At 57.2% G+C, this 19,740-nt stretch overlaps 1 protein-coding gene across 1 annotated transcript in view; it reads left to right on the top strand.

Annotated features, from left to right (window-relative positions):
- The first annotated feature begins 13,096 nt into the window (after nucleotides 1-13,096).
- Nucleotides 13,097-19,740, top strand: part of SOX13 (SRY-box transcription factor 13) — a 31,168-nt gene continuing 24,524 nt past the window's right edge. Inside the window, exon 1 of the mRNA XM_063177780.1 lies at nucleotides 13,097-13,149. The gene's annotated coding sequence lies outside the window, so the exon portion shown is untranslated. The remainder of the gene's footprint in view (nucleotides 13,150-19,740) is intronic.

The raw sequence follows: 19,740 nt of genomic DNA, 5'->3' as shown, positions 1-19,740 counted from the left end.
GCCACTGCCACATCCTCATTTGTGTCACCTCTCCGTGTCCCCAGCCATTGTCACCTCCCCGGGCTGGCGGCCGGAGGGGATGGAGACCCAGGAACCCCCCCAGGGTGACTTGGTGACCCCCAGGGACACGCGGGGACAAAGCTCTGGAGGGGCTGAGCCCGAGCTTGGGGGGCTCCTCAGCCTCGGGGGGCTCGGGGGGGATTCGGGGGCTCTTCCAGCCGGGCTGGGGTCGCTCCAAGGCTTCATCCCGAGGGTGGTCACAGCCCTGGGGAGGGGAGGAACCGCGGCCAGGCTGATCCTGCAGGGGCAGCGTCCCCTTCTCCCTCGGTGAGAGCCCGGAGCGCTCCCGGGGCTCTCCCGGGGCTACCCCGAAGCTCTCCCGGTGCTCATCCCGCCGTTCATCCCGGAGCTCATCCCGGGACTCGCCCGAAGTTTACCCTGGAGCTCATCCCGGGCTCCCGGCCGCAGTTCCTCCTGCCTTTCCCGGCTCTTGGCGGCAGCGAGGGTGTCCCTGAGCACAGCGAGTCCCTTTCCTGCTCCATCCATCCCTCGGGCTGCGGAGGGGCTGGAATTCTGCGCCTGGAATTCCGCTCCTTCCTCTGCGCCTGGAATTCTGCTCTTTCCCCTTTCCCCTGCGCGTTTCCCTGCTCGTTTCTCTCCTCCTGCAATTCTGTTCCTTTCCCTGCTCCTTTCCCCTCTCCTGGAATTCTCCTTCTCCCTCCTCCAGCCTTTCCTCGGCCCCTCAGTTGAATTTCCCAGAGGGATCAGCCCCGGGAATCCGCTCCGGGCCGGGCCGTCCCTTCCTGGGTTCTACAGGAGCCGAACGCCGCCGTGCCGGGGCAGATTTGGGGGATCCACGGGATGGAAATTCGGGATATAGCCTGGGGGATGCTCCTGAAGTGCCCTCACCCTGGAATGTGCAGGGACGGGGGGGGGATGGAGGATGAACCCCCCGCTCTCAGCCCATCCCTGCGGGATCCAGGGGGTCTCTGGGTGGTCCCATCCCCTCTGGCCGTGCCTTTTTTTCAGGATGGCACAACCGTGCAAAAAAAAAAACCAAAAAAAAACCCCCCAAAAAAAAACAAAGCAAAAAACCAAACACCAGGGCGTGAGGAAAGAAAGCAACATTCCTGCCTCGTTGTTCTGGAGCGTCCCACACACGGAGCCGGCCCTCGGGAAAGCTCCGTGCGCGGCCGGGCTCTGCAGGGAAAGCAAACAATGGCATCCCCGGGGACAACAATGGCCCATTGTCCTTTGAAGCCCGAACAATGAGACAATGGCCCTCAGTCCGCTCCCTCCATTCCCGGCACGCCCCCCCCGCGGCCCCGGGGGCTCCCGCTGGCCCCGCGGAGTCGCCGCTCGCCGTCCCCTCGTCCCGCTCCGTCCCTCGCTCCCGGGGTGAGTCTGGGGGGGTCCCCGCGGCCTCTCCCGCTTCGCGTGGGCTGTGTGAAGCAGGAGGAGGAGGATGAGGAGGAGGAAGGTTTTTTTTCCCTTGGATCCTCCGGGGTTTCGCTGGCGGGGAGGGGATGGAAAAGTCCCGTCGGGTCACGCGGGCCGTGCCCGGAGAACAGCGGGGCTTTGTTGTCTCCGGGGGTGGCCACTCTTGTCAGCTCGCCCTGAAGGGTTCCTGGGGAATCCGAACCCTCCTCCTCCTCCTCCTCCTCCTCGTGGCGCTGGTAACGAGCCCTCCCTGCAGCCGGCAGGGAGTGTGGGGCAGGGGGTGCCCCCCAATCCTGCGGGGTTTTGGGCACCCCGGGAGCCTCTGAGCCGCTCCCCGAATGTCCCCAAGCCACCTCCATGGATCCACCCGCTGTCCCTGTGGTCCGCAGGGTGAATCCCAGCTCGGGGTGGCAGCGGGGGTGGGTGGTGCCAGCCCGAGGGTCGCTCCGGGAGGGCACAGCCGCGGTGCAGAGCGGGGGAGAGGCCGTGGAATGTTCTCCTTGTGCCCCCCGGGGCTCCCAAAACCCGGGCGTGGTGCGGATCCAGGGCTGGGGGAGCCGGCACCGCCAGTTCTGGGTCGGGACTGCTCGGCTGGGATCGGATCCGCTCTGGGATCGGCCCAGCTGGCACCGGGCACGGTCACCTCTGCGGTGCCACCCCCGTGTCCCTGCCAGCATCCTCGGCCGCTCCACCTGGGGGCTCATTTGTCCTTTTCCCGACAAATCCCTGCTCTTTTTGGCACGGGGATGGGGCACACGGGGACCTGGCTGTCCCCAAAGGCCACCAACAGCCTCCAGCTCCCTTTGCAGCCTTCCAGGACCCCCTAAAACCCCAAATCTACCCCCAAATCCGCTCCTGCCGGTACCTACGGGCAAACAAACGCACCTGAATAGGGAATGAATGGAGTGAGAAAAGAGCCCGGAGCACTTTGTGCTCGCAGCGAGCCGGGAACAATCGCTAAATACAAATCAGCGAGAGAAAAGGCAGAGAGAGAGAGAGAGAGGGAGACAAAAGCAAGAACGGCGGCACAAAGGAGAGGAATGAAATGGTAAAGTAAAGTCAAACAAAAAGGAGCCGGGCTGAGACAAAAGGAGGGAACAATATCCCCGAGGCAATAGGCTCCTGAACAATGGGGACAGTGACAGCGGCACAAAGACACACTGTTTGCAAGTAGACGTTATCTCACACAGCCACTGGCAGGCCTGGCCCTGGCGCTTCTATTTTCAGGGATGCTTTTGTGCTGCGCTGAACAATATTCCTTGCATGGCTGCAGATACAGAGATCAGGGGAGGCTTTTTTTGGGATTTTTTTTTTTTTTTTTTTTTTTTTAGCCTTTCCCGGTGCCAGCTCTGCCATAAAAACAGGTTCAGCCCTTTGCAGGACGCGGCAGAGCGAGCTGAGGGTGATCTGGTGGCAGTGCCAGGGGAGGGGGTGGCAGCAGGAGGTGACACCAGGCTGGGGCACGGTGCAGAGGGAGCCGCGGGGGTTTTGGGGTGGACAATGCGGGTTTTGGGGTGGACAATCCGGGTTTTGGGACGGACAATCCGGGTTTTGGGGTGGACAATGCGGGTTTTAGGATGGACAATCCGGGTTTTGGGATGTATAATCTGGAGTTTTGGGATGGACAATCTGGAGTTTGAGGATGGACAATCTGGAGTTTGAGGATGGACAATCTGGAGTTTTGGGATGGACAATCTGGAGTTTTGGGATGGATAATCTGGAGTTTGAGGATGGACAATCTGGAGTTTTGGGATGGATAATCTGGAGTTTGAGGATGGACAATCTGGAGTTTTGGGATGGACAATCCGGGGTTTTAGGATGGACAATTTGCGGTTTTGGGATGGACAGTTTGGGGTTTTAGGAAGGACAATCTGGACTTTAGGATGCACAGTTCAGGGTTTTGGGATGGACAATCTGGAGTTTTGGGATGGACAATCCAAGGTTTGAGGATGGACAGTCTGGGGTTGTAGGATGGACTTTCAGGATAAACAGTCCGGGGTTTTGGGATGGTCAGTCTGGAGTTTTAGGATGCACAGTCCGGGATTTTAGGAGGGACAATCCGGAGTTTTAGGATGGACAGTCAGAGTTGTAGGATGGACAATCTGGAGTTTTAGAATGGACAACCCAGGGTTTTAGGATGGATAATCTGGGGTTTGAGGATAGACAATCTAGAGTTTTAGGATAAACAGTCTGGGGTTTTAGGATGGACAATCTGGAGTTTTAGGATGGACAATCCAGTTTTAGGATGGACAATCCGGGTTTTATGGGCTCGGAGTTTGCATTAGAAGAGCCGCAGGACCGGGCAGACCTGCAGGATGGGTTTTGCGGCTCCTTTTGTTGATTTTTAACCTCTGAAGGTGCTGGCACAGCTGGCACGGCTGGCACGGCTCCCTGGCACCCCTCGGCCGTGGAGGAGCCACCCGGGCCCGGTGACACGGGGGGGTGGCGCAGTTTGGAGGGGACAATGTGCTGGAGCAGGAGGGGTGAGGATGTCCCTGGGGATGTCCCTGGGGATGTCCTGCTCGGGTTTTGGCACTCCTGGAGCCACAGTTCCCATTTTTCCATGTGGGATTGGGGCTGGCAGGGGCTGCTCTGTGCCCATCCCCTGGAATTCCTCACCCATGGAGAGCTCCGGCTGTGCCTGAGCTGATTTGTGGGATCACGGAGGTGGCGTCCCAAAAACTCCTCTTCTGGAACCTTCCCAGTGCCTGGCTCAGCCCAGGAATCACGGTTACCCCTCCAGCACTTTTTGGGGTGTGTTAGCAGCACCCACATCCACCCCAATCCCTCCTTTCGGACATCCCACAGATCATCCACCCCTCCCTGCATCTCCCTGGATCCTCCTGCCCTTCTCCCCATCCCAAACCCGCCCTGTCCTCCCACACCGACACCCCCAAAAACCCCGAGGACGTCACCGCGTTACCGAAAACCAGCGGGGACAGGAGAAATCGGGGTGTCGAGAAGCCGGGGCCGCCCCTATCGGGGGCCGATCTCCTGTTCGAGCAGCTGGGCTCGGCTGTGACTTGAAAAAGCGGCGCTCTCTGATATCGATCACCTTATCTGGGGGCACATCCTGTTGCTATTTTGGCTGCTTCCTCTCTTTCCCCGCCAGCTGCTCGAAACTGCGGCACGGGGAGGGTTTGGGGCTCCTAAAAAAGGACCCCGAGCTCGCTTTTGGGGGTGATGCGACACCTCGGCTGTGCCCAGAGCTTGATTTGGGGCGCTCAAATCAAAGCGGAGCCGCTCGGGGCTGGGGGGGGGGAAACGGCTCCCGAATCCCGGTATCTGATCTTGCGGCGGGGCTCCGAGCCCGTTCGTGTCACGGTTGTTGTGACATTGAAGTCCTTGTCCCCTCCGTGGCACCGCCGCAGCGGCGGCACCGAGCGCTGCCCGGGCTCGTCCGTCCGAATTTCCGCGTCCAAAGGGTTCCCTGGGTGATGGGAATGGGGAAAATCGCCAATATCAGGGTGTTTAACCCTCTCCATGCTGCCCTGGCATCCTGGGCTGGTTCTGCCATGCCAGGGAGTCCCCAAAGTGACGCTGAACACCCCTCAAATGACGATTTTGGGGTTTTTTAGTGTTCACTGGGTGATGGGAATGGGGAAAATCGCCAATATCAGGGGGTTTAACCCTCTCCATGCTGCCCTGGCATCCTGGGCTGGTTCTGCCGTGCCAAGGAGTCCCCAAAGTCCCCAAAGAACACCCCTAAAGTGACAATTTTGGGGTTTTTTAGTGCTCACTGGGTGATGGGAATGGGGGAAATCGCCAATATCAGGGTATTTAACCCTCTCCATGCTGCCCTGGCATCCTGGGCTGGTTCTGCCGTGCCAAAGAGTCCCCAAAGTCCCCAAAGAACACCCCTAAAGTGACAATTTTGGCGTTTTTTAGGGTTCACTGGGTAATGGGAATGGGGAAAATCGCCAATATCAGGGTATTTAACCCTCTCCATGCTGCCCTGGCATCCTGGGCTGGTTCTGCCGCGCCAAGGAGTGCCCAAAGTCCCCAAAGAACACCCCTAAAGTGACAATTTTGGGGTTTTTTAGTGCTCACTGGGTGATGGGAATGGGGAAAATCGCCAATATCAGGGTATTTAACCCTCTCCATGCTGCCCTGGCATCCTGGGCTGGTTCTGCCGTGCCAGAGAGTCCCAAAGAACACCCCTCAAATGACGATTTTGGGGTTTTTTAGTGTTCACTGCATAATGGGAATGGGGAAAATCGCCAATATCAGGGCATTTAACCCTCTCCATGCTGCCCTGGCATCCTGGGCTGGTTCTGCCGTGCCAGGGAGTCCCCAAAGTGACGCTGAACACCCCTCAAATGACGATTTTGGGGTTTTTTAGTGCTCACTGGGTGATGGGAATGGGGAAAATCGCCAATATCAGGGTATTTAACCCTCTCCATGCTGCCCTGGCATCCTGGGCTGGTTCTGCCGTGCCAGGGAGTGCCCAAAATCCCAAAGAACACCCCTCAAATGGCAATTGTGGTTTTCCCCCACTCTTTTACCCCCTCCTTGTCGGGAATTTCTCCCAATTCTCCCCAAAACTCATCCCGCTGGATTTATTTTTTTTTTTTTTTGGCGGGGTCGGGATCTCTTGGCTGCAATTAGCTGGTGTTTAAATCCTCGCTAACCCCTAGCACCCTAATGACAGCCGTAATGATGCTCCGCACATCCCGCAGCTCAAGATTACACTCGCTAATTAATTAATCCCCGACCCCCCCCTCTCTGCTCTCCGAGAAGAAATCTCTGAGAGTCTCTTAAGAAAAAGGACATAAAGGCAGGGAAAAGCAGGCACCAAAACAAGACAAATGGGGATTTGGAGACAATCCGGGCCGCGTCCATGTGACCCGAGAGTGGACGAGGCAGCAGAAAAGGAGAAAAATGCCAAGAGCGGAGCGGCCAGGAGGAAAAAAACAACAAAAAATCCCAATAAAATCCCCCCAAAAAAACCAAAGAGCCGGCTTAAAAAAAAAGAGAAAAAAAAAAAAAAAAAAAAAAAAAAAAGAAAAGAAAAAAAGGACCAACAACACAAACCAAAAAACCTAAAAAAAAAAAAACCGGGGAAAGAAAAGCACCAAGATGAAGGGAGTGACAAAGCATCAAAGGGAAGAGAAACCAAAGGCGTCGGAACAAAGGACGAGCTGGAACAAAGCCCCAAAGAGGGGGGAACAAAAGCACCAAATAGAAAACAAAGGCGGGGGGACAAGAAAAGCCCCTCTCTGGGGCTGGGTGGCACCGGGTCCCCGGCGGAGCGGGGCTGCCCGGGGGTGACAGCCCTGGGACGGCCTCGGTGTCGCCTTTGAAGCGGCAGCGCCGGGCTCGGGCCCCGGGGGAGGTCGGGGCTCAGCTCGGCCCCGCTGCCCCCGGGCCCGCTGTGTGGTCCGGCCGTCCCCGTGTCCCTCCCGCTGTCCCTCTGTCCCTCCCGCTGTCCCTCTGTCCCTCCCGCTGTCCCTCTGTCCCTGTGTCCCTCCCGCTGTCCCTCTGTCCCTCCCGCTGTCCCCGTGTCCCTCCTGCTGTCCCTGTGTCCCTCTGTCCCTCCCGCCGTCCCTGTGTCCCTCCTGCTGTCCCTCTGTCCCTCCCGCTGTCCCTCTGTCCCTCCCGCTGTCCCCGTGTCCCTCCTGCTGTCCCTCTGTCCCTCCCGCTGTCCCTCTGTCCCTCCCAGCTCAGCGTCACCCCCTCCGTGCCCCGCTGCCGCCCCTGCCCCGCGGTCTGGGCACGGCTGGGACAGTGCCAGGCTGGCTGTGTCACCCTCCCTGCGGTGGCATTGCCGCGGTGTGTGGCTGGGGACAGGGACCGGGACAGGGACCGGGACAGGGACAGGGACAGGGACAGGGACAGGGACCGGGACAGGGACCGGGACAGGGACAGGGACCGGGACAGGGACCGGGACAGGGGCAGGGACAGGGACAGGGACCGGGACAGGGACCGGGACAGGGGCAGGGACAGGGACAGGGGCAGGGACAGGGACAGGGACAGGGACCGGGACAGGGACAGAGCAGGGACAGGGACCGGGACAGGGACAATCCGAACCGCCCGGCTCGGGGATTGAGCCCCCCTCAGCCAGGGGATCCCTGATTGCAGCTGGATGTGCCCAGGAGGGTTGGCACAAGCGGTGTCACATGGAGGGGACACACTGTGGGGACCTCCAGGGCATGCATGAGCCTGGAGTCCGACCTGATTTAGGGTTCTGGAAGGTGGAATTGGGGTGCTAGAAGATGGATTTGGGGTACCAGGAGATGGATTTGGGGTATTGGAAGGTGGAATTGGGGTGCTGGAAGGCTGATTTGGGGTGGTGGAAGGCAGGATTGAGGTGCTGGAGGATGGAATCAGGGTGATGGAAGATGGATTTGGGGTGCTCAAAGGTGGGATTGGGGTGCTGGAAGGTGGCCAGTGCCACCAGGCCAGCTGCTGGCACTTAGGAGTGGGTGGCAGTGAGCTCGTGGGCAGTGGCAGCGCTTTCACTGCATCAACCCGGGATTCCCACAGGCCGGGTTTGCTGTCCCGGCTTTGCTGTCCAGCAGGTTCTGGTGATGCCCAGTGGATGTTGAAGGATGCCCAGTTGGTCCTGGGGATGCCCAGCTGATCCAGGGGATGTCCAGCAGGCTCTGGAGATGCCCAGCAGGTCCTGAGGATGCCCAGTGGGTGTTGAGGATGCCAAGAAGGTCCTGAGGATGGCCAGGAGGTCCTGGGAGTGTTCAGCAGGTCCTGAGGATGCCCAGCATGTTCTGGAGTGTCTAGCTGGTCCTGGCAATGCCCAGTGGGTGTTGAGGATGCCCAGCAGGTCCCAGGAGTGCCCAGGAGGTCCTGGGAGTGTCCAATAGGTCCCAGTGATGCCCAGCAGGTCCTGAGGATGCCCAGTAGGTGTTGAGGATGCCCAGCACATCCTGGCAATGCCCAGTGGGTGTTGAAGATGCCCAGCTGGTCCTGGCGATGCCCATCTGGTCCCAGGAGTGCCCAGCAGGCCCACGAGGGATGCCATGGGCAGTGCCAGCAGTGCTGGTGGCATTGGGGGACGGCCACCAGCCCCGGGGCCACCGGGTGGGCGAGGAAGGAACGGAGAGTGAAGATCTGAGCGGGCCGGGCCGGCTGCTGCCAGGGCCACCCCAACAAAGCTCCCGCTCCTCTTTCTGGGCTCCGTCCCTCTGGGAGTTGTGTCCCCGTCCAGTCTGGGCACCGCTCCTCCTGTCCCCTCCCTGCCCTGGAGTGGCTTTGGGGACCTCTGGGGTCGAGGGGTCTCCCATAAACCCCCCTCCCTCTCGGGGCCTCTCGGGGTCAGGGGGTGACACTGAGGGGGGGTGGCTTTGGGGACGCTCGGGGCTGCCCGTGCCAGGGGTGGCACCGGGACCAGCTGTGCCCCCAGACGGGGAGGGGGCTCAGAGGGGCTGGGGGGGACCTGTCCAGGTGGGATTGGGAATGTGGGAATGTCCCACAGGGCTTAATGGGAATGTGGGAATGTCCCGTGGGGTTTAATGGGAATATGGGAATGTCCCATGGGGTTTAATGGGAATGTAGGAATGTCCCGTGGGGTTTAATGGGAATGTCCCACAGGGCTTAATGGGAATGTGGGAATGTCCTACGGGATTTAATGGGAATGTGGGAATGTCCTACGAGGTTTAATGGGAATATGGGAATGTCCTACAAGGTTTAATGGGAATGTCCCATGGGGTTTAATGGGAATATGGGAATGTCCCATGGGGTTTAATGGGAATGTGGGAATGTCCTACAAGGTTTAATGGGAATGTGGGAATGTCCTACAAGGTTTAATGGGAATGTCCCACTGGGGCTTAATGGGAATGTGGGAATCTCCTACGAGGTTTAATGCGAATGTGGGAATGTCCTACGAGGTTTAATGGGAATGTCCCACAGGGCTTAATGGGAATGTGGGAATGTCCCATGGGGCTTAATGGGAATGTCCCATGGGGTTTAAAGGGAATGTGGGAATGTCCCATGGGGTTTAATGGGAATGTGAAAATGTCCCATGGGGTTTCATGGGAATATGGGAATGTCCTACGAGGTTTAATGGGAATGTCCCACTGGGGTTTAATGGGAATGTGGGAATGTCCTACGAGGTTTAATGGGAATGTCCCATAGGGTTTAATGGGAATATCCCACAGGGTTTAACGGGAATGTTCCACGGGGTTTAATGGGAATGTCCCATGGGGTTTAATGGGAATGTGGGAATGTCCCACTGGGGTTTAATGGGAATATGGGAATATCCCACAGGGTTTAATGGGAATGTTCCACAGGGTTTAATGGGAATATGAGAATATCCCACTGGGGTTTAATGGGAATATCCCACGAGGTTTAATGGGAATGTCCCATGGGGTTTAATTGGAATATGAGAATGTCCCACTGGGGTTTAATGGGAATATCCCACAGGGTTTAACAGGAATGTCCCAAAGGGTTTAATGGGAATGTCCCACTGGGGTTTAATGGGAATATCCCACAGGGTTTAACAGGAATGTCCCAAAGGGTTTAATGGGAATGTCCCACTGGGGTTTAATGGGAATATCCCACAGGGTTTAATGGGAATGTCCCATAGGGTTTAATGGGAATGTCCGACTAAGCCCCTTTAGGGTCTGGGGGCTGTGGGTGCAGCCACTTCCCCCATTTCCTGTGAAATCCTCGGGGTGAGGATGGGAACTGATCCCAGGTCACTGCTCTGGGAGTGGGATGTGGGCACCCAAACCCCTCCAGAACCCCCAGCCCAGCTCAGCAACCCCCAAATCCCAGCAGCAGCTCCATTGCTTCCTCTTCTCCCCTGCCCTTGAGAGAAAAAAAAAAAAAAAAAAAAAAAATTCCCAGGGAAGAAAATAACAGAAAATAACGGTGTGGGGGAGGAAGGAGCCGGGAGTCAATGGGAACTTTCCCGGCTGCTGAAACATAAACAGCCCTTCCGTGTTGACACAACATTTTAAAGGTTTCACGGCGGGGGAAAAAAAAAAAGGCTCCTTGTCAACAGTGCCCGAGGCAGCCCTGTCCCCTGTCCCTCTGTCCCTGTCCCTGTCCCTGTCCCTGCTCTGTCCCTGTCCCTGTCCCTGTCCATGCCCTGTCCCTGTCCCTGTCCATGCCCTGTCCCTGCTCTGTCCCTGCTCTGTCCCTGTCCCTGTCCATGCCCTGTCCCTGCTCTGTCCCTGTCCCTGTCCCTGCCCTATCCCTGTCCCTGTCCCTGTCCCTGTCCCTGTCCCTGTCCCTGTCCCTGTCCCTGTCCCCTGTCCCCTGTTCCTGTCCCTGTCCCTGTCCCCTGTCCCCTATCCCTGTCCCCTGTCCCTCTCCCCTGTCCCCTGTTCCTGTCCCTGTCCCCTGTCCCTGTTCCTGTCCCTGTCCCCTGTCCCTGTCCCTGTTCCTGTCCCCTGTCCCTGTCCCTGCCCTGTCCCTTGTCCCTGTCCCCTGTCCCCTATCCCTGTCCCTGTCCCCTGCCCCTGTCCCTGTCCCCTGTCTCTGTCCCTGTCCCTGGATTGGATTCCATGGGGAAGGTGGGAGATGGAATTCCTGCAGCTGCTGCAGGGTGAGGAGTGTGGGGCGCTGGATTTGGGGTGTGGGGAGATCCTGAGGGGTCCCCAGGTATGAAAATCCTCGTGGATCCAAGCGAGCTCCTGGTTTTCCATCCCAAAATGTGTGGGAATCGTGTCCGTCTGTCCAGCTGGGGGGCTGCCAGTTGTTCCCCTTGCTCCGTGCCAGCCTTGCCACGGCACACAAAAGGGGTGGGTGCAAAAAGAAAAGAAAAAAGGGTTTAGCAGCACTTAATCCTTTTAATGATTCCATGGGTTTCCCTGAAATTATGATTTCATTATGAAATAATTCAAATCCCCTTTTGGAACTGGAAAAGGGGAAACCCTTTGGGATTGGAAAATGGGAAAACCTTTTGGGGTTAGAAAAAGGGAAACTCTTTAGGGAGTGGAAAAGGGGAAACTATTTTGGGGTTGGAAAATGGGAAACCCTTTAAGGATTGGAAAAGGGGAAATCCTTTAGGGATTGGAAGAGGGGAGACTTTTAGGGATTGGAAAAGGGAAAATTATTTTGGGATTGGAAAAGGGGAAACACTTTAGGAAATGGAAAAGAGGAAATCCTTTGGGACTGGAAAAGGGGAAATCTTTAGGGATTGGAAAAGGGGAAATATTTTAAGGATTGGAAAAGGAGAAATCCTTTTGGGATTAGAAAAAGGGAAACACTTTTGGGGTTGGAAAATGGGAAATCCTTTAGGGATTGGAAAGGGGTAAACCCTTTGGGATAGGAAAAGAGGAAATCTTTTGGGATTGGAAAAGGGAAAAACCTTTTGGTATCTGGAGGAGCCTGAGGATGTTTTAGCAGGTTGTAATCAGCAAAACCCTTTGAAAATCCCAAACCTGGGAGTTTGGGAGCTCCGAGAGGCCCCGAGGGAGGTGAGCTCAGAGGGCCTCACCTTTGGGGCGTTTGTGGGGCCGGGGGATGATTGATTTGGGGCATCAGGAAGTTTCCACGCTGGCCACCAGCCAAGCTGGCAAGGATGGGAGCGGGAAGAATTCCCGAAGTGCTCCCACAATGGGACCGTTCCACTCGGGCTGAGCCTCACAATGGGGCCGGGCTGGCATCCAGGGCACAGCGGTGCCAGGGCTGCCAGGGGCACGGATCCCCCCCTGTGCCCCACCTGGCCTGCCCAGGTGAGCTCTCCTGTTCTGTTCTCTGTTCCCGCCTTTGCCCTCCGCGGTTCGGTCAGGGAGCGGCTCCGGAATTCTCCTCAGGAATTTCTGGGGTGCTGGAATGGAATTGGACGTCAGGAATTTCCAGGGGAAAAAGAGAAGTGGGGCATGAACAAGGAGTAAAACTCGGGGTGACCCCCAAGTTGGAAGGCGGATTTTGGGGCAAAGGAGCAAAACTCGGGGCGATCCCCAAGTTTTAAGGCGGATTTTGGGGCAAAGGAGCAAAACTCGGGGCGATCCCCAAGTTTTAAGGCGGATTTTGGGGCAAAGGAGCAAAACTCGGGGCGATCCCCAAGTTTTAAGGCGGATTTTGGGGCAAAGGAGCAAAACTCGGGGCGATCCCCAAGTTTTAAGGCGGATTTTGGAGCAAAGGAGCAAAACTCGGGGCGATCCCCAAGTTTTAAGGCGGATTTTGGGGTCTGCCCCTGGCGCGTTGTGATTTTGGGGGCCCTGGGAATGTGGGGTGGTCTCTCGAAAATCCAGGCACGGCTGGGAGCGAGGGGGCTCCGCTCGGTGCCTGCCCACCCCGGGGTGCTGGGGGGAGTTTTGGGGTGTCCCCCCAGACCCCTCCGAGTGCCTCCCAGCCTTTGGGGGGGGGTCGGGGCTCTGCGCGGAGCTCCGGGCACGGCGTGGGAGCCCCGGCGCTGTCACACGTGGGCCGGGGGCTCTGAGGGGAGGGGTCGGGCGCGGGGCCGCCCCGGAGGCGGCTGCTGGCTGGCTGGAGCGGGGCCCTCCTCCTCCTCCTCCTCCTCCTCCTCCTCCTCCTCCTCCTCCTCCTCCTCCTCCTCCTCGCTCCCTCTCTCCGCCCGGCGCCGGGGCAGCTCCCAGAGGAGGCGCTGGGGACATGGAGCGGACCTGAGGCGGTGGCGGTGGCGGCGGCGGCAGAACTGGCACCGGGACCGGCACCGGGACTGGCAGAACCGGCACCGGGGTGAGACCGGCACCGGCACCGGGGTGAGACCGGCACCGGGGCGGGACCGGCACCGGCAGCACCGGCGGAGGCGGCACCGGGGCTCAGCGCAGCGGAGCTGTGAGTGCGGCCGGGGGGGAGCTGGCACAGCCCGAGGGGCACCGATACAGCCCCGGGGGCACCGAGACAACCCGGGAGGAACCGGCACAGGCCGGGGGGCACCAGCACAGCCCGGGGGCACCGATAGAGCCCCAGAGGTACCGATAGAGCTCGGGGGCACCGGCAGAGCCTCGAGGGGAAGCGGCACAGCCCGGGGGGCACCGATACAGCCCGGGGGGCACCGATGGAGCCCCGGGGTGCCGAGCACCCTCGGGGGTCGGGGAGCACTCTCAGGAGTCGCGGCTGAGGGAACGGAGCGGGAGAACCCCCTCAAAAGCCCTGGGCTTGAGGAGGAGAAGGGAAAAGGGGGAAAGGGGCCCGGGGCCGGCCCCGCTCAGCCCCGCGAAGTTCGGGGATGTGAACTCCGCTGCGAGCGCCCCACGCAGCTCCGGGGAGCCCGGCAGGAGAGGGGTTAATTAATCCCGGCAAAAGAGGAGGAGTTAATCCGGGCAGAAGAGGGGTTAATCCCGGCAGGAGAGGGGTTAAACCCTTCAGGAGAGGAGGAGTTAATTCGGGCAGGAGAGGGGTTAATTCCGGCAGGAGAGGGGTTAGTTAAACCCGGCAGGAGAAGGGTTAAACCCGGCAGGTGAGGGGTTAATCCCCGCTCCGGGGTCTGTGCGGACACAGAGGGCGGTCCCCGCTCGTCGATTTGGGGACACGGGGACAGGGGGGACCGAGCCGGTGTCCCCACGGTGCGCAGGACGGACGGACGGACGGACGGACAGAGCCGCGTGTGTCCTGGGGTTGGTTGGTAGCCTTTGGGGGGACGCGGCCGTGCCCGCCCGCAGCGCGTTGGGGTCCCCGTTGTCGCCACCTCTTGTCCCGTCCTCCATCGCTGTCGCCACGGGACACGCGACGCTTTGGGTGCACCCACCCGGGGACAGGCGACACGGGAGAACCCGGCCGGTGTCACCCGCGGGTGGCGAGAGGCTCCGACACCGCGACACTGTCGCGATAGAGGCTTCGGGAGCGGGGACAGCGCTGATCTCTGTGGCTTTGAGGGGACACAAACCTTGTCACCACCACAGCGACATCCCCGGGCCGGGGGAGACCCCACAGCGGGGATGGTCCTGCAGGGTCGGGGGAAATTTGGGGAAATTTGGAGTTTTTTCACCCCTCGAGAGCGGAAAAATTTAATCTCGGCGATTTCAACCCGGCAAAGTTGAGCGGGGAAGGGAAACGCGGGAGCTGCGTGGTCCTGAAGGGGAGGATTTGGGGCGAAAAAGGCGAAAAACCAGAAATTTTCCGCGCTTTCCACCTCCGATGAGCGATTTCCAGGGAAGATGTGCTGGAGGCTCCTGAGCACCTCGGGCTCGGAAAACTCCCCAAGAAAAGCGGCGGTGATGGATTCGGGGTGTGAAAAAAGGAGAATTAACTCGGTTAATGGGATTTTTTTTTCCCGATAAGGTCCCTCCCTCCCCTATGGAGCCGATAACTCCTGTTTGTAATTCCTGCAATTTCCTCTCTCGGTTCAGTTTCATTCGGAGGATCCATTCCGGTGACACCGATACACTACTTTTTCAGTCTCTTTTTTTAATCTTTTTTTTTTTTCTCTTTTCTTTTCAAAACCAGGCGATTTTCGGATGCTTTTGTGCTGTTAAAAATAGCAGCCGGCCTTTGAGCCTTTAACAACCGCGCCAGGCTCAGGACAGGTTTTCCTGACACATTTTCACCCTCATCATCCTCTCCTTTCACACCGATTTATGCCCCTCCCGTGCCACCAAAAACCGCCACCAAAAATCCCAATTTTTATTTTTTTTTAAATCCCGTGTTTTTTAATCCCATTTTTTTAATTCAAATTTTTTTAATCCCGATTTTTTTGTTTTAAATCCCGATTTTTTTTAAATCCCGTTTTTTTTTTTATCCCAATTTTTTAAATCCCATTTTTTAATCCAAATTTTTTAAAAAACACCTTTTTTTTTTTTTAAATTTTTTTTTTTTTTTATTTTAAATCTCTTTTTTCTCCCTTGGAAAAATCTCAGCTCCCCCGTTGCTTTTTTTTTTTACCTCCACCCTCCCCTCTGCCTAAATCTGTCTGACAGCGAAGTTTATCCCAGGCTTGGAGATGTCCTGAGGGGAGAATTTCTGGACTTTTTGTCTCCCTGCCGAAATGTCCATTATTATCATTATTCCTCCGGGCCAGGGGGGGAATCTGTGCCCTGCCAGGCTGGGGTGGGGGACGTGGAGCAGCTCGTAAAGTTGTTATGTGCTCCAGGGGCTTAAATTTCATTTATGGGCTGCAGGGAAAGGGTTTGTGTCCCTGGGAAGGGAGCACTGTAAAGCTGCCCTGGCAATGGGGTTATTTTTAATTTTGGGGTTTGCTGGTAAGGGGAGCATTTTAAAACCAATTTTTCAGAAGGATTATTTTTAATTTTTGGGGGTTTCTGTGGTCCCCCAAAACGGGAACACTTTGAAAGCAATTTTTCAGCAAGATTATTTTTAATTTTGGGGTTTTCTGGGGTTCCTGGGAAGGGGAGCATATTAAAGCTGCCCTGGCACTGGGGTTATTTTTAATTTTGGGGTTTGCTGGTAAGGGGAGCATTGTAAAACCAATTTTTAGAAGGATTATTTTTAATTTTGGGGTTTTCTGGGGTTCCTGGGAAGGGGAGCATGTTAAAGTTGCTCTGGCACTGGGGTTATTTTTAATTTTGGGGTTTGCTGGCGTCCCTGGGAAGGGGAGCATTTTAAAACCAAATTTTCAGCAGTGTTATTTTTAATTTTGGGGGTTTCTGGGGTGTCCAGAAGAAGGGAAGCATGTTAAAACTGCTTTTTCAGTGGGATGATTTCTAATTTTGGGGGTTGCTGGCACTCCTGGGCAGAGGAGCATTTTAAAACCAATTTTTCAGCAGGCTTATTTTTCATTTTGGGGGTTTCTGTGGTCCCCCCAAACGGGAGCACATTGAAAGCAATTTTTCAGCAAGATTATTTTTAATTTTGGGGTTTTCTGGGGTTCCTGGGCAAAGGAGCATATGAAAACTGCTTTTTCAGTGGCGTTATCTTTGATTTTGGGGTTTTCTGGGGTCCCTGGGAAGGGGAGCATGTTAAAGCTGCTCTGGCACTGGGGTTATTTTTAATTTTGGGGTTTGCTGGCACTCCTGGGAAGGGGAGCATGTTGAAACCAAATTTTCAGCAGGATTATTTTTAATTTTGGTCTTTTCTGGGGTCCCTGAAAAGAGGGGTACAGTAAATCTGCTCCGGCGCTGGGATTATTTTTAATTTTGGGGTTTTCTGGGGTCCCTTGTGCTCAGCTGGGACCGGGGCTCTCAGGACAGAGCAGCCGTGGGGTGAAGGTGGCTTTGGGGTGGTTTGAATCCCCCAGGTGAGGTTTGGGGGGGTCTGAACCCCCAAAAAAGGGTGGGGAATCCATCCCTGCTGGGGTTTGGGGCACAGGGATTGGGATTTTCCTGGTGGGGATGGGGGGCGGGAGAGAGAATCCCTGTGGGATGGAGGTGGAGGGAATTTTTGGGGTGCAGGGGAAGGGAATTTTTGGGGTACAGGAGGAGGGAATATTTGGGGTACCAATGATGGGGATCTTTGGGGTACAGGTGACAGGAATTTTTGGGGTGCAGATGAAGGGAATCTCTGGGATGCAGAGGAAGGGAATCTTTGGGATGGAGATGATGGGAATCTTTGGGGTACAGGTGATAATGGGAATTTTTGAGGTACAGGTGACGGGAATCTTTGGGGTGCAGGGGAAGGGAATCTCTGGGATGGAGGTGATGGGAATCTTTGGGATTCAGATGAAGGGAATCTCGGGGATACAGGTGGAGGGAATCTTTGGGATGAAGTCGATGGGAATCTTTGGGGTGCGGGTGACAGGAATTTTTGAGATGCAGGTGATGGAAACCTTTGGGATGCAGGTGATGGAAATCTGGGGTACAGTTGATGGGAACCTGTGGGGTGCAGGTGAAGGGAATCTTTAGGATGAAAGTGAAGGGAATTTTTGGGATTCAGATGAAAGTGAAGGGAATTTTTTGGGATTCAGATGAAAGCAATCTGTGGCACACAGGTGGAGGAAATCTTTGGGATGCAGGTGGGATGAGTGGAGGGAATCTCTGGGATAAAGGTGACAGGAATCTCTGGGATGGGTGGAGGGAATCTTTGGGATACAGGTGGAGGAAATCTTTGGGATGCACTGGGATGTGTGGAGGGAATCTCTGGGATGTGTGGAGGGAATCTCTGGGATGTGTGGAGGGAATCTCTGGGATGTGTGAGGGAATCTCTGGGATGCCCTGATTGATCTCTGGAAGCTGCTGCTGTCCCAGCCCTCCCTGTGCTCATCTCCAGGATCCCAACCCACAAACAACAAACCCAAACGAACTTTCAGGGATGTTGGAGTGGCCACAGCTGCTGGCATCACTTTTGGGGGTCCCTCAGAGCCGATCCTGCGGGTTTGGGGGCTCAGGGGTGCTGTCACCCCCAGAGCCACGTTCCTGCTCGTTCCAGCTTTATCCCCATGCAAACATTCCCAGCTGGCACCAGGGCTCCGTGCCCGCTCGTGGGATGGCAGAAATCCCAAAAAAGCTTCCAAAAAAAGCTCTGACCACCCAGGCACCACCTTTAACACCTTCTGGGGTCGCTGTCGGGACCACCTTTAACACCCTGGGGCAGCGCCGCTCCTGCTGTCCCGGCCGTGCTGGGGAAACTCCCGCCGCTCATTTTCCTTCAAAATCCCATTTTTTTTTTTTTTTTTTTTTTTTGGAGCAAAACAATCCCCTCATGGCCGGGCAGCGCCTGCCCCGAGCCCGCGGGGCCCCGCAGGAGCCGCTGCCCTCTTTTGTTCTGTGCTCCGGGGGAGAATTCCACGGCTCCCCATGCCGGGGTTCCCAGGGCTGGAAAAGAGATTTGGGATCGTGGAGCCCCTAAAGCCGCCCTGAACCCCTGGGGAAAGAGGGGGGGTCTGAGCTGCTGCTTTTGGGGGGCTGAGAAGAGTGGGGGGAGCTGGAGGGGCTCAGGGCTGAGGATGGAGGAGAGTTTGGGGGGCTCAGGAGGATCTAGGGGGGGATCAGAGATGGGGATGGAGAAGTTTTGGGGGACTCAGGAGGAGCTGGGGGTGATTACTGAGGAGCTGTGGGGCTCAGGAGGATCTGGGGGGGATCAGGAAGAGCTGAGGGGGGCTCAGGGATGACAGTGAAGGATCTGGGGGGGATCAGGAGGAGCTGTGGGGTCTCAGGGATGACAGTGAAGGATCTGGGGGGGATCAGGAGGAGCTGTGGGGTCTCAGGGATGATTATGAAGAATCTGGGGGGCTCAAGAGGAGCTGTGGGGTCTCAGGGATGACAGTGAAGGATCTGGGGGGCTCAAGAGGAGCTGGGGGGTCTTGGGGATGATTATGAGGGATCTGGGGGGGATCAGTAGGAGATGGGGGTCTCAGGGATGATTATGAAGGATCTGGGGGGCATCAGGAGGAGCTGTGGGGTCTCAGGGATGATTATGAAGAATCTGGGGGGCTCAAGAGGAGCTGTGGGGTCTCAGGGATGATTATGAAGGATCTGGGGGGGATCAGGAGGAGCTGGGGGTCTCACGAGGAGCTGGGGGGGGGCTCAGGGGTCCGTGGGGTCTCAGGGCTGATGGGGCAGATGTTCTCAGGGTCGATGGGGGAGCTGGGGGTTCCGGGCTGATGGGGGAGCTGAGAGGGCTCAGAGCTGATGGAGAGAGGAGTTTGGGGGGCTCAGGAGGGGCTGAGGGGGGGCTCAGGAGGCTCTGGGCGCTCAGGGATGCTGATGAAGTATCCAGGGGCTCAGGGATGATAATGAAGGAGCTTTGGGGCTCAGGAGGAGCTGAGGGGGTGCTGAGGAGGATCTGGGGGGGCTCAGGAGGATCTGGGGGGGCTCAGGAGGATCTCGGGGGGCTGAGGAGGAGCTGTGGGGTTCTCAGGAGGATCTGGGGGGGCTCAGGAGGATCTGAGGGCTCAGGGACGATAACGAAGGAGCTTTGGAGGTTCAGGAGGAGCTGAGCAGACCCGGCCAGGGCCGGATAAACCGCGGGGCTCAGGAGCACCTGGGGGTTCTCAGGAGGATCTCGGGGGGCTGAGGAGGAGCTCGGGAGGATCTGGGGGGCTCAGGAGGATCAGGGATGATAATAAAGGAGCTTTGAGGCTCGGGAGGAGCTGAGCAGCCCCAGACGAGCCGCGGAGCTGCCGGAGCCGCCGCTCCCAGCGGGAGGCAGAGCCGGGAGAGCCGCGCTGCCCCCGGGCCGGGCCGGGCTGAGCCAAACCGGGCTGAGCCGAGACAGGCCAGGCACTCCCAGGCCGGGGGTCCCGGCAGCTCTGCGGCCACCCCGAGAACAGAGCTGGGCTCTCTGGGCTCTGCGCGCTCCTCCCTGCAGCATTTTTGGGTTCTGGTTCAGGTTTGGGTTCGGGTTCAAGCTCAGATTGGGTTTGGGTTTTGGTTCAGGTTTGAGTTCAGGTTCGGGTTTGGGTTTGGGTTTGGGTTTGGATTTGGGTTTGGGTTTGGGTTCGGGTTCGGGTTTGGGTTCAGGTTCAAGTTTAGGTTCGGGTTTGAGTTCGGGTCCAGATTCTGGTTTGGGTTCAGGTTTGGGTTTGAGTTCAAG

The sequence above is a fragment of the Melospiza melodia genome, chromosome 28 (assembly GCF_035770615.1).
Source record: "Melospiza melodia melodia isolate bMelMel2 chromosome 28, bMelMel2.pri, whole genome shotgun sequence".
NCBI classification, from domain to species: Eukaryota; Metazoa; Chordata; class Aves; order Passeriformes; family Passerellidae; genus Melospiza; species Melospiza melodia.
Note: the sequence above shows the minus strand (reverse complement) of the source record. Positions and strands in the feature narration are given on the sequence as shown.